The sequence below is a fragment of the Corvus hawaiiensis genome, chromosome 9 (genome assembly GCF_020740725.1).
Source record: "Corvus hawaiiensis isolate bCorHaw1 chromosome 9, bCorHaw1.pri.cur, whole genome shotgun sequence".
NCBI classification, from domain to species: Eukaryota; Metazoa; Chordata; class Aves; order Passeriformes; family Corvidae; genus Corvus; species Corvus hawaiiensis.
In genome coordinates, this window is record NC_063221.1 from 31,493,534 (window position 1) to 31,505,589 (window position 12,056).

General features: G+C 45.8%; 1 long non-coding RNA gene across 2 annotated transcripts; it reads left to right on the forward strand.

Moving 5' to 3' along the window:
- Positions 1 to 4,594: 4,594 nt before the first annotated feature.
- LOC125329861 lies at positions 4,595 to 10,719 on the forward strand. 2 transcript variants are annotated; one of them, XR_007205298.1, is made up of 3 exons: positions 4,595 to 4,726; positions 5,525 to 5,575; positions 6,732 to 10,719. It is a non-coding gene; the product is annotated as an uncharacterized LOC125329861 (long non-coding RNA). The 2 variants fall into 2 exon arrangements; XR_007205297.1 differs by lacking the exon at positions 6,732 to 10,719 and having other exon boundaries at positions 5,525 to 5,662.
- Positions 10,720 to 12,056: the final 1,337 nt, after the last annotated feature.

Here is a 12,056-nt window from a genome sequence, read left to right on the forward strand (position 1 = left end):
GGGGTTGTTTTAAGCTGGATCTGGATCACTGAGGTGACCTCAGGGCAGGGCCAAGGAGGAGGAGGGTGGCCCGATGTCCTCTGGGCTGGTGGCCTCAAGAGCTGCAGAGAGCAGGAGAAACATTGGCTGGGGGTCAGAAACTTTTCAAAAAGCCTAAAAAATCAGGGAATAAGTGAAATCCAGCAGGTGGGAGAGCCCTGTGCCTCGTGCACCATCCCAACTCTCCTCACCACATCCCTTTGCCAACACGAGGCTTTTCCATCTGCATCAATATTCCTGGCTGCTGTTTGATTTCCTCCAGATGGGCTACAATAGTTCCCTATCTTCCTTCTTTGGTCTTTTTTATCTTTTATTTCAATCCAAACCATTTCTCCCTCTCTTGCCAAGCTCTATATTGTATCGCATTCCTTGCTCCTTCAGACACAATATCCTCCTTGACCCAGCCTGGCACGTTTCCACCTGCCCTGTTGTGTCTGTTCCTCCTACGAATTCTTATTCCAGTCCCAAAAGCATACCCAGAGGGATGTGATAGCCTGTTGTCCATCATCCCAGTTACATAAAGTGTCCCTTGGACATCACAGGGACAAATTCCCGTTCCTTAAACCTCCTGAGCTGCCCAGGAGGGCTGGATTTGGGAACATCGCTCCACTTTGGGTACGTATTTTCGGGAAGCATCCCTTTTAAGTGAATCATCTGTTTGCATGTACACCCAGGCTCTCTCCCAGGTTGACTCCTGCAGTTGTGTACAGCTGCATGTGCCAAAAAGCACATTTTCAATTTCTAAAGTGTTGCTGCCGAGCAAGTCAGGGCAGCGTTTAATTGCGTGGCTACACCTCCGTCTCCCTTGACTGGAGTAAAAATTATTTAAATATTTGTGCCAGTTCGTGTTTCCTCACCTTTAATGACTAGAACAAAACCTTTTTGAAGACCCTTTGGAGCATTTCTATGCATTTCTTCAATTTTTCCAATGTCTTGTCTGCTTAATTTAATCTGTTGGGGTAAAACTAAGGATAACCTGTTCATTTAAGGGTGAAAAACTGGCACAGGCTGTGGCTCCCCATCCCTGGAAGTGCCCAGGGCCAGGTTGGAGCAATCTGGGATAGTGGAAGGTGTCCCTGCCCGTGGAATGGGATGGGTTTTAAGGTCCCTCCCAACCCAAATCATCCTGAGATTCTGTAAAGGAATAAATGAAGGCTGCTCCTGCTGGCGGAGAGTGTTTGAGGTGATTCTGTCTTGCTGTCATTTCTCAGCAGCTCTGAATTCCAGGTGATTTTCCCATATCACCATCACCACTCATTTCCCAGACTGTGCTGGATTTGCTCTCAACACTTCTCTTTCCTGTTGTTTTTTTAAATGTATTTGACATGGACACCCCAAAAGAGAAATGAAAAATAAGCAAAGTGTTCCAATAAATCCACCAAAAAATCAAAAGAGGAACTTTTCTACTGCTGAGTTCGAACTAATTTGACTCATAAGTCAAAACTGATGGAAGAAAATCACAGCTCTGGGGTAATTTAACCTAATTTATAATCATTTCAAAGTGAGTGCAAAGGTGCCTTGGAGTAGTTAATCTGACTGAGGGGTTTTTGAGATCAGTGATGTGAAGGAGGAATAACCCAGTTTGGCTTTTGATATTATGAATATTAATGAGTTTGCACTGGTATAATTTGGCCAATGTAAAGTAAATTTGATATATCTGTGGCAAATCCTTAAGACAGTGATAAGCACTTAATTCTTTTTCACACAATTATTTAAAATATACTCACTTTGCACAAGCTAAAACTTTTCTCCTATGGAAGACTTCTTTTTTTCACCTGGGATCATTTGGGTCTGTTCAGAATTAAAGAAAATATTTTCACTGCTGTCTGAGCACCTTTGGCTCGAGGGTCTATTTTGCCAGCTACCTTTCCCATGAGAGAGACGTGCAATTGCAATTTGCTTAATTGCTGAATAACAGATAAGAAAAATGAAAGAATTAATGGCTTCATAGACCCAGGCTCAAAGAAGAGCCAGCTGAAATATGGGCTGTGATCTGTGGCTCTGCTCTGATGGATCTGAGGCTGTGCTATCTGTGCCCCATCTTAATTTGTCATTCCCACTGGAAAGCAACCAAAGGCTCTGCTGGGAGATCTTTTCATTGCTGCTGTTCAAAAAGGGCATTTTCCTTGCAAGCCATTTGTCTCTGCCTTGTTTCTGCCAGCAGGAGGGAGGGCTGCACATGGCTGGCAGATTGGAGAGGGCCACTGGTGATAAGATGATCAAAGAAAGGCAGAATCCTTACAACCCTCGAGTCCAACGAGCTGTATCCACCCAGGACAACAAACAGAGCGTTCTGCTTTTCCCTCGTTTTAAATGCAGTGTCATTTCCAATAAGGCTGATGCGTACAGACAGATTCTGCAGCGTGGTTGGGTGTTTCACTGATAAAGGGGTCAGGAATTCTATCCATGACACGTATTCCTCGTATCTCTGATGAATCATTAGCAGCCAATTTGCAGGAGGCTTTGGGGCAAGTCCCCACCAGTTCTCCCACTGCAGGAACATTTATTTGCTGTTGGTAGGCAGAGGCAGGCCCTGGACACTGTCCACTCCTCGTAACTCACACAGCAGCCACCCCTTTTTTCTGTTTGGATTGGGATAAAAATCATCTCCAGGAAGGGATGGAGAACACGGCATTATTCAGCTCATCATTCCCAGCATGAAATCAGGTTATTTTCATGTGGGGTTTGAGACAAACCCACGGCCATTCTGGATTTCATGGTTGCCACAAGGCCACTCCACGGCTGTGGTGGCCACGCTCTGCAGATCAACCCTCTGGGCTGCAAAATGTGGAATATTGTCACTGGGATGCTTTGGTGATTGCAGGACACAGTGAGCTTATGTAGAACTGTGGGATGGTTTGGGTTGGAAAGGACCTTTAAAAGTGCATGGGCAGGGACACCTTCCACTGTCCCAGGCTGCTCCAAGCCCCAATGTCCTGCCTGGCCTTGGGCACTGCCAGGGATCCAGGGGCAGCCCCAGCTGCTCTGGGCACCCTGTGCCAGGGCCTGCCCACCCTCCCAGGGAACAATTCCTGCCCAAGATCCCATCCAGCCCTGCCCTCTGGCACTGGGAAGCCATTCCCTGTGTCCTGTCCCTCCAGGCCTTGTCCGCAGTCCCTCTGCAGCTCTCCTGGAGCCCCTTCAGGCCCTGCCAGGGGCTCGGAGCTCTCCCTGGATCCTTCTCCTCTCCAGGTGAGCACCCCCAGCTCTCCCAGCCTGGCTCCAGAGCAGAGGGGCTCCAGCCCTGGAGCAGCTCCAGGGCCTCCTCTGGACTCTCTCCACATCCTCCCTGTGCTGAGGATCCCAGAACATGGGAAAATTCAGAGACGATCCTTTCCAGGAATGCTAAAGGTGCCCCTACACTGAAGTACTCCACGTGGAGTTTGACCTCATTATTCCAGACCTATCCTTGTACAACTTTCCTTTAAACTTCCTCTTGCTGCAACAGAGACACGGAAAACCTTCAGATGAGTTCAGTCACTTATTAACTGAGGATTCCTTATAAAGGTTCAGTTTTCTCCTTAATGCCATGGAGGACCTTTGCATTTTCATCAGGGTTTTTTTTTCCAACCTCCATGATGAATAACTGGGGAAAAAAAGTTCTATTTCTTTACCACATCCAGCTGTTTGTTAGGTGGTGGAGGAGCAGAACTCTGTGATAAGGATCAGAAGGCAGAGCCAAACTGATAAATATTGTAATCCTGATGATGGAAAAAGAAAACCGGCTGGGATTTTTCTCTCTTTGTTTCTTTAATTAAGTCTAGACTCTACGTGTTGTGCTGCTCGGAAATATCTGGAAATATTTACCAAATTGTGTTCTGATTATGATGTCAATAATCAAGTGAAAAGAAGGAGCAGAGACTTAATTTAGGAAAGAAAAGAAGTCTCTTGATTTGCAGCTCTGTGTTGCTTAAGAGAGCAGCACTGAGCTTCAAGGACAGAAACGTTCTTTCCTCCCAGTTTGTAAAAGTTATTCTCACCAGCACCTGTGGTCGCCAGGAAAGAAGAATTTTACATCCCTGACTCCAGAGAAGTGATGGGGGTGAGGAGATTTCATTTCTTGCCCTTTTGGCTTCCTGTTTAAAACCCAGAATACCCATTTCAGCCTTCCAGAGGATTTCTTCAGCAAATCTCAAACAGTTTTGTAATCGTTCTGATGCTCTAATCTCTTTATCTACTTAAAATCTACCTTTATCTCTTTAAAACTACAAAGTTTTATGGTCTCTGGTCTGAGATTTTAGTCCTTGCAGATTGTCCACAATTTCAGTTTATTCCTATATATTTTCCTTTCCACTCTTTCTTTAACAAAATAACTGAGGCTTCAAGCCTCTGATGACTTCTGCCTGTGCCTAACTTGAGGTCGGAGCAGAATTCCAGCTGAGGATCTGCCCTGTCCCGGCAGCAGGACTGGAGTTTGCTGTCGGCCCTTGCTCCAAAGCAAAGCAGAAATAGCAATGGGCAAAGAGCGAGCCAAAACCACCTCTGGAGGCGTGGAGTAACAAACTGTTCATCAGATACTCAGGGTTTACTCTTCTCTCTACTCCCTCATTAGCTGCAGCACTTAAAACAACACCCAAGGAACCAGGAATGATTTTGGAGGAGCGTGGCCGCAGGTGCCGTCTGTCTCCAACGCCAACAGACAGACAGGGACATTTGCTGGCTTTTTGGAGAAATCTTTCTGGAGCAGGTAAGAGACAGGATCCCCTGGATTCATCCCAGAGAGGCATGTTGGGACTGTTATTTAACCAGCCTGTAAATGAGCTGCTTAATTAGCAGCCAGGCCAAGCAATTTCGAATATACAATTAGAGTTTGAATACAGATGTAAAAACCACTTTCTCCTATGGCTGGGTTGGTTTTTTTTCCAGTTCAGGGATATTCATTTATTTGATCAGTTAAAAAATGTTAAGTCTGAAGTGAGCATGTTCTTATCTCATATTTTCCACCCAGCTGGAAAATCTCTCTTATTTACCTTGTAACATGACAAAAATCACGGATTCAGGTGCATTCCAACCTTTCCATTAGCAGATCTGGTAATAAAATTAATTACTGTGCTTAAAAGTGGCCCTTATTCCATCAAGTTTGCAGTCCTGGCCACAGGATAGTTTAGGGGGGATAACACAGGACTGAAAATTAGCAGGAATAATTTCAGCTAAGAAAAGTAGGTGTCACATATACTCACAGTAGAGTGATGATATTATAGGGGATAGTTTTTAGAGGGGTTTAAAGGAAAGGGGTACCAAAAATGCAGTAAAAGCTGTCACAAAACAAAAGAGCAATGTGGTCTTAGAAATAATGACCAAAAAAGACAAATATATTGATTTTTAAAAAAATTTGGGTACTTGTTTAGAGCCTGTCACCGATCCACTCTGATAGCATCCCCCAGAATAAGGCAAACCCTACATTTACAGTCAGATTTTGCAAGATAGAGGTATTCAGTCCTTTTTTTTTTTTTTTGGCTAATATGCATTTTCTTTACTTCTGCAGGTCCTAATGAGAGGTGAAATTCCAAACCATCGAGCTGGATATGCTGAAAAGGTAACTACCTGCAGATTGTGTCATTCAAGCATTTACTTAGGTGCACATTAGGTACTCCTAAAAAGGTAATAAAAGAAAATTCCTCTTCTTGGCTGCCTAATTTCAGAGGCCATAACCAGCTCAAGGTGTTCCCAAGGCTCTGGTGTGGATCCTGTTGCAGCCTGGCTGCTAAAGGCTAAGGAATTCCAGATGTGCTGGGGCAGAGGAGGAGGAGGAGGATGGGGAGGGTGTGATGCCAGGCACAGGGCAGGGTATTCCTGAGGCAGGAGAGAGCCCTGGATTTTGGCCCGTGTTTTTTGGGATTATGTCTGAAGTGATGCTGTTGAATGGAAAATGCAGAGGAGGGAAGCAGAGCTGGGTGTCCAGGTTTGGAAATGTGGCTGCTGGGCGGATGCACCCAGTGGCCAGAGGTGTCTCCTGGGAAGATGGTGATGCCCCAGCATGGTGAGGGGAGCTCCACCTGCCATAACTTCAGAAAGGACTTCCCAGGACAGCAAAAGATGGAGAAAGAGAGACCCAGGTGATGCTGAACACCCAACCCTGGCTGCTGGAATGCTCCTCACCAACCTCCTCCATGCCCAGCCTCATCCCTCAGCCAGCCAGGCTGGTGGAACCTGTCAGACCACACGCTCTCCCTGCTCGCTGACAGCTCTTCCCAAGCTTTGTTTGCATGCTGGAGCTGGGAGATTTGAATTCCAAGTGCGTGGGGACGGCTCTGGGGGCACAGCGCTGCGCTCCCAGGGAACGCTGCCTCCTCTGCCTAATTAGAGAGGGAGCTCTAGGAGACAAAGATCTGCCAGCCTGCTTCCCTAGTGCTCCACAATCCATATCAGGAGGTGTCCAGAAGCTACTCCCTGTCCCTAGGAGCCAGGCCCTGGGTGCCAGGGATATTAATAGCTGCTGTATCGTGATTCAAGTGTCTGCTCAGCAAGCGGAGGGACATTCAGATGAGGGACCTCAAGGAATTCCCATGCCAGGGACAGCTGGGATAGATACAGTTTCCTAGGAGCCAGGAGAGGGATGGGTGGCTCTCACGTTCTCCCTGCCACCACAAATGTCTCCATCCACTCCGTCTTGCAGTGACAAAGTGACACTCCTGTCCCCTCATGTCCTCAGAAGGTTCCCACTGCTCTGTTTGTGTTCCATCCTCCGGCAGGACGTGGTCCCCCAGCCCAGGGAAAGGATAACCACACCTCATCCCAAGCCCTGAGCCCGGGACAGCACAGAAGGCACACCAAGCTTGATCCAAATAATAAAAATGAAGTGATTCCAATTTCCAGCATGAAGCAAAAGGGAAAAACAAGGTGCCAGGAATTCCATGGCATCAACGTGAAGATAAAAGCAGAGATGCAGCAGGAAGATAAAGAGATTAGAGTATCAGAATGATTACAAATCTTGCCCGTAGCAGTGCCTGTTCCCAAGGCTGCCTGCCATTTCCCAACGATAAGATCCAGGTTTTCCAGGCTGGGTAGTGTTTCTTTTTCTCCTGTTTGTGCTGGAAAGCTCCGAGCTATTTTTCACTTCAGGCTCCGAGATATTTGTGCTGAAAGGTTCAGCCATTTCTACAACGGAGGTTATAGAAAACAAAAAAGACAAAGCTGTTCTGTTGAGAAAAGAGAGAAGCTGAGATTGGTTAAGTTTTGCCACACTGGCCAAGAATGTGTCCTGTGAAACACCTGTGAAAATCCAAATTTAGCCAAATTATGAGTCTCCAGAAAACTATTGCTCATATATAATCAGGGTTCATGTGTGGTTCCTGAGCATCTGCTGCTGAGGGAAATGTGCCCTCAGTCCAGTGCAGGGTACAAAATGACAGTGAAATGGAAAACAAGTTTGGGTTGGTTTTTTTTAAAGAAGGTATATAATGCTATTTTTAGAAACATTTTTCAAATTATCCTAAAATTAAAGAAGTGCAAGTAACCAATGCTTTGATTTGAGCAATAACCTCACTGACAGCACCTTCCTGATCATGTTTGCTCTTTCCAGTACCTGTTTTTAGGTCTGTACTTTTTATAAGTACCCATTAGTAGCTAAAATATAACTCTGAATGAGAAGAACCATGGAGGAATGAAGAGATGAAGAAATGGGAATTAGAAATTTGTATCCTTTGTTTCACAGCATTGACCTGTCCTTTCACCCATAACCATGAAAAAATGCTTAATAATTCATATGCCCTTGATTCAGGACAGAACCAGGGGTATTCCAAGAATTCCCTCAGCCTTGTTTCAAGCAGAGTTTGCTTCTCCTTCACAATTTTTTTGGGGTCATTCCTGGTGAACTGCCAGGCTCTAACAGAATTCCCACTAAACTGGGGGCTGTGCTGCTAAAAGGGGTTATCCCAGATATTTTATGGACAAAGAAGATGTGCTGAAGTAAGGAAAGTTCCCCAGCCTAGAACTAGGATGAGGTGGTGAGCCTGTGGAACCACAGCTTCAGGAAGAGGCTCCAGCACCCTTTCCTGCTGCCTGGGAAAGCACAGCCAAAGCTCAGGTGTGTATAGTGAGAACAGGATGAACACCCTGACATGTGCCAGGCAAACTGTTCACAGCCAAACAGGCTCTCTCTCAGGCAATCATGGCATTATTTAAAGGTCATGACTTAGAAATTGCCAGGACTGCAGGACAAGTGGTTAAAAAATGCCATCTGCTTTTATGGTTGTAATCATCCCAAACTGCTGGACTACAGCTTTCCTGCACTGGGATAAATGCTGTTTGTGATATGATTGTATCATTGTGCCATCCTAGGATTATTTTTCCTGTATCATGAATCTCTGCTTTAACACCATGCTCCCACACTGGTGTTTTTCCAGGAGAAAGAGATGTGCCCAGACCCCAAATAACTGACAGATAAGAAAATACCAGTAAATTCCTGACTGGAATACCAGTAGGCTCCAAAGTTTCTGGCTTTGTCTCCCACTTTCTCCCTCTGGGATCTGCAGGAGCAGCAAACCAAGACCCTCAGGCCCTTTCATCAGCTTCCAGCACCCACCCCACCCTTTCCTCTGCCTGCCTTTTCCTCATGGCAGGGATGCCTCTGCCTCTCCCTCCCCGTGTTTAACACTTGCTTAAACATTTCAGCCCTGCAATGCCGAGAGTTTGAAGCCTCCAAGTTTGTTTTCTCCCTTCCATCATCCCTGGGATATTTAGGATAAAATTCAACGTAAAATGAGAGACCACAGCAGTGATTCTGTGCTCACATCAGGCTGTCGCAGTGCTGAGCTGTGCAGCTGGGCACAATGCTCACTTTGAAATCCCACACCACACACGTGATGGCTTTCATTAAATATATTATCTGGTGATGATGGTGCTGTGGAAAGAACGCTCTCACAGGCAAACTCACTGCAGAGGGAGGAGACCAAGGCATTTTTTCCATTTTCATTGCTGGCTGTAATCTGCAGGGGAATGACTGATTAAGTGGGTAGATGTTGCTCTAGGAGATAAAACTTGGAGTTTCGAGTCTTAAAGGTCCTCGCACTGATACTTGTGAAAATGGGTGCTTGTGAGAGTGCAGACCTAAAACCAGGGTTATACAGATGCTCTCCCAATCAGGAATTAATGAAATGTGTTCAAGGAACTGTTATTTCTGATGTATAACACGGTTTGTCATCTGCACAGAAGAAAACAAGGTTTAGAGGAGCAGTTCCCAGATGCATTAATCAATTGCTACTCAAAAAATTCCACCCTAAATCCAAGAATGAGAGTTGCTATCCTTGGTTCAATCCAGCGTGCAACTTGTAGCTCTCAGGAGTGAGCAAAGATCAAACTTATTGGGAAAGCAAGAATTGCAGCCAAAACTAACACAAAACTGTAACTTCCAGAGGAAATATTCAGAGGCATAATGAGAGGGATGGGAAACTAAACATGGAAATCAACATGGGGAAATGAAGCCCTCAGACTTGGCCTGTATGCTGATGACCACAATCAAATTAAGGCAAATTGAAAAGGGGTCAGATGAGAAAATAAAATCAAGCACATGAACTGGGAGATGATACAGAGCAGGAATTGCAGCAAAGCAAGAAGTAGGAGCCTCATGCAAACGTTCATTTTCTCTATTTTTATTCTGGATTTATACCAAAGGATTAAAGTTAGTCTTTGCTTTGAGGTTAGAGATGAGAGCCACAAAGAGTTCCTCAGTTCCTTTCTTGGTGAGGGCCTGGGAGTTGCTCTATCCCTACGAGGGTTTCTGGATGTGCAGTTTGCACATGACCAGTTAGGGAGGAGGATTGGGCTGGAACTATGAGGCTTCCAAACTATTTTATTATTCCAAACTGTCTTATAACTACCTTATAGCCTTCTGGAGTGTTTATTGTATGGCTTGCAGGCCTGAGGATCAGTGTCATAAAAGAAGTGCCACTTTTAAGGGGATTTTCCAATGGCCAGACCATTGGAAATGTGTGGTGCTCCCAACTTGCTGGGAGAGTGCAGGGATGTGCCAGGGAGTGAAGGAAGCGCAGCAGCCTGGGGAGACAAGAGACCTCTGCATCCACGTGGATCCGTACTTACAGTCACATCCCAGTTTTCAGACTAGAAGTGAAATATTTATCTGCAGACCAACTGGAGAAGATCTGTCAGTAACATCCTGATCCCTACAGGGGGGATACACCATTAATAAGCCACGCTGAGTCATGCCCTACAGGAATGGTGCTTTTCTCCGGGGTCACGGCGCGCTGCAGCTATTCCAGAGCCATCCCACTTGTTCTGTTTCCCGACTGACCCGGTCAGCATCTGCCTGTGCTGCTGTCAGAGCGAGTTTACTCCCACCATGGGGCTGGGATTTATATCTGACATATGTTCCTCCTCTTCCCATCCTCCAGCACTGACACTCCAGCTTTCTTTCCATGTTTTCTAACAGAAAAAGGATGTTTTCCAAGCGTGGCCTCGATTTTGCAAATCGGACTGGCTGCATTATTGATGCTTTTAGCAGAGCGGAGCCTTCAGCTCTTCATCCTGCGGGTCCTTTCCCCCTCCAGCCTGCAGCATGCACACACTCCAATTTTGGGATGCCACAAGCCAAGCAAGGGCGATCCTCCTCTTCTCCAGGGCTTATTCCAAAGCAAAATAACAGGATGAGAAGGAATGGCCTCAAGTTGCACCAGGGGAGGTTAGATTAGATAGCAGGGAAAATTTCTTCATGGATGAGGCTTGTTCAGGGCAGTGGTGGAGTCAGCATCCCTGGAATTGTCCAAAAAACGTGTGGATGTGGCACTGGAGGACATGGTTTAATGGTGAACATGGAGGTGGTGTTGGTTGATGGTTGGATTTGATGATCTTAGGGTTAAGGCCTTTCCAACCTTAACAATTCCATGGTTCTATGAAATGAGGAGACAGATTTAATCCACAGCCCTGAAAGACCAGCCCTGGTTTGAGAAGTGACAAACATCAGGTTGTCTGAATCGGCAGCTTTAACTCGCATCCAAAGACCACAGAGTCTGAATTTTGGAGTCTTTTCTTTATCTCTTCCCCCATGGCATTTTGGAGGGAGATTTTTCCTCTCTTTCCCTCAACATTTTGTCATGTGACCCCGAGCACGAGCACAACTGATTTAGCAACGCCCCACTGGTGGATCCCTGGCTTGGAATTCCACGTCAGGTCTGATTCCCACATCCCGGAGCAGCTCCTCCGTGCAGGCTGGAGGGGAGCGCTGCTCCCTGCTGCCGTGCTGGAGGCTGGATTGCTCCTCCAGGGAGGCAGAGAGGAGGCAGGAAGCACGTGGGAACTCCAGGAGGAGCCCGGGTTTGCCTCCAGGGCTGTGCAGTCAATGAGTTTTGGTTGTACACGAAAATGTGAAACCTGTTCAGTCGGTTCCCTCGCCACCAGCAGCATCCCGGGGCTTTGGAAGCAGAAGGACAATTGCCTCATTCATTTCCTGGGGTTAGTTTATTAAAAAAGAAGTCTATTGGTAGTGTTAACCTTGTGATGGGGTGCAGGAATGGGATGACTTGGAAATCCTTGGAGCTCCGAATGCAACTGGAGACTGACTGAGCTCCAGCTGTGACCTTGATTTGATAATTAATTGTGTAACAAAGTTTAGATATGAAGTTTTCAAACATGCAGCAATCATTAGAAATAAAATAAAATTTTTAAAAATTGCAGTTTAGCCAAGGTATTGAAAAACCATTTGGCTTCTCAGGATAATTTAAAACCTGTCTGTCCTGCGCTGGTGAATCAAATAAAATAACATAAAATGTAATCTGAAAATGACCACTGCTAAGAGTGAATTTGGCTGGGTTTTGCCTCTCATTTGGGCCCAGGGAAATATTCCAACAGATGTCCAGAAGCTTCAGCATGATGGAAAGAAAAATCATTGACTTTCAGGCAGCAAATGCTGCTTCAGCAATGGAAATACAAGGTAGCAATTAGGGCAGCTTTGAGAGGCATCCTTTGGGTTCGGATTGCTTTGGCTACGCCAGTATTCTCAGGAATACTGAATAAAAATACATATATAAAAATAAAAATTATATTAGAGTCATAAATCACCTAAA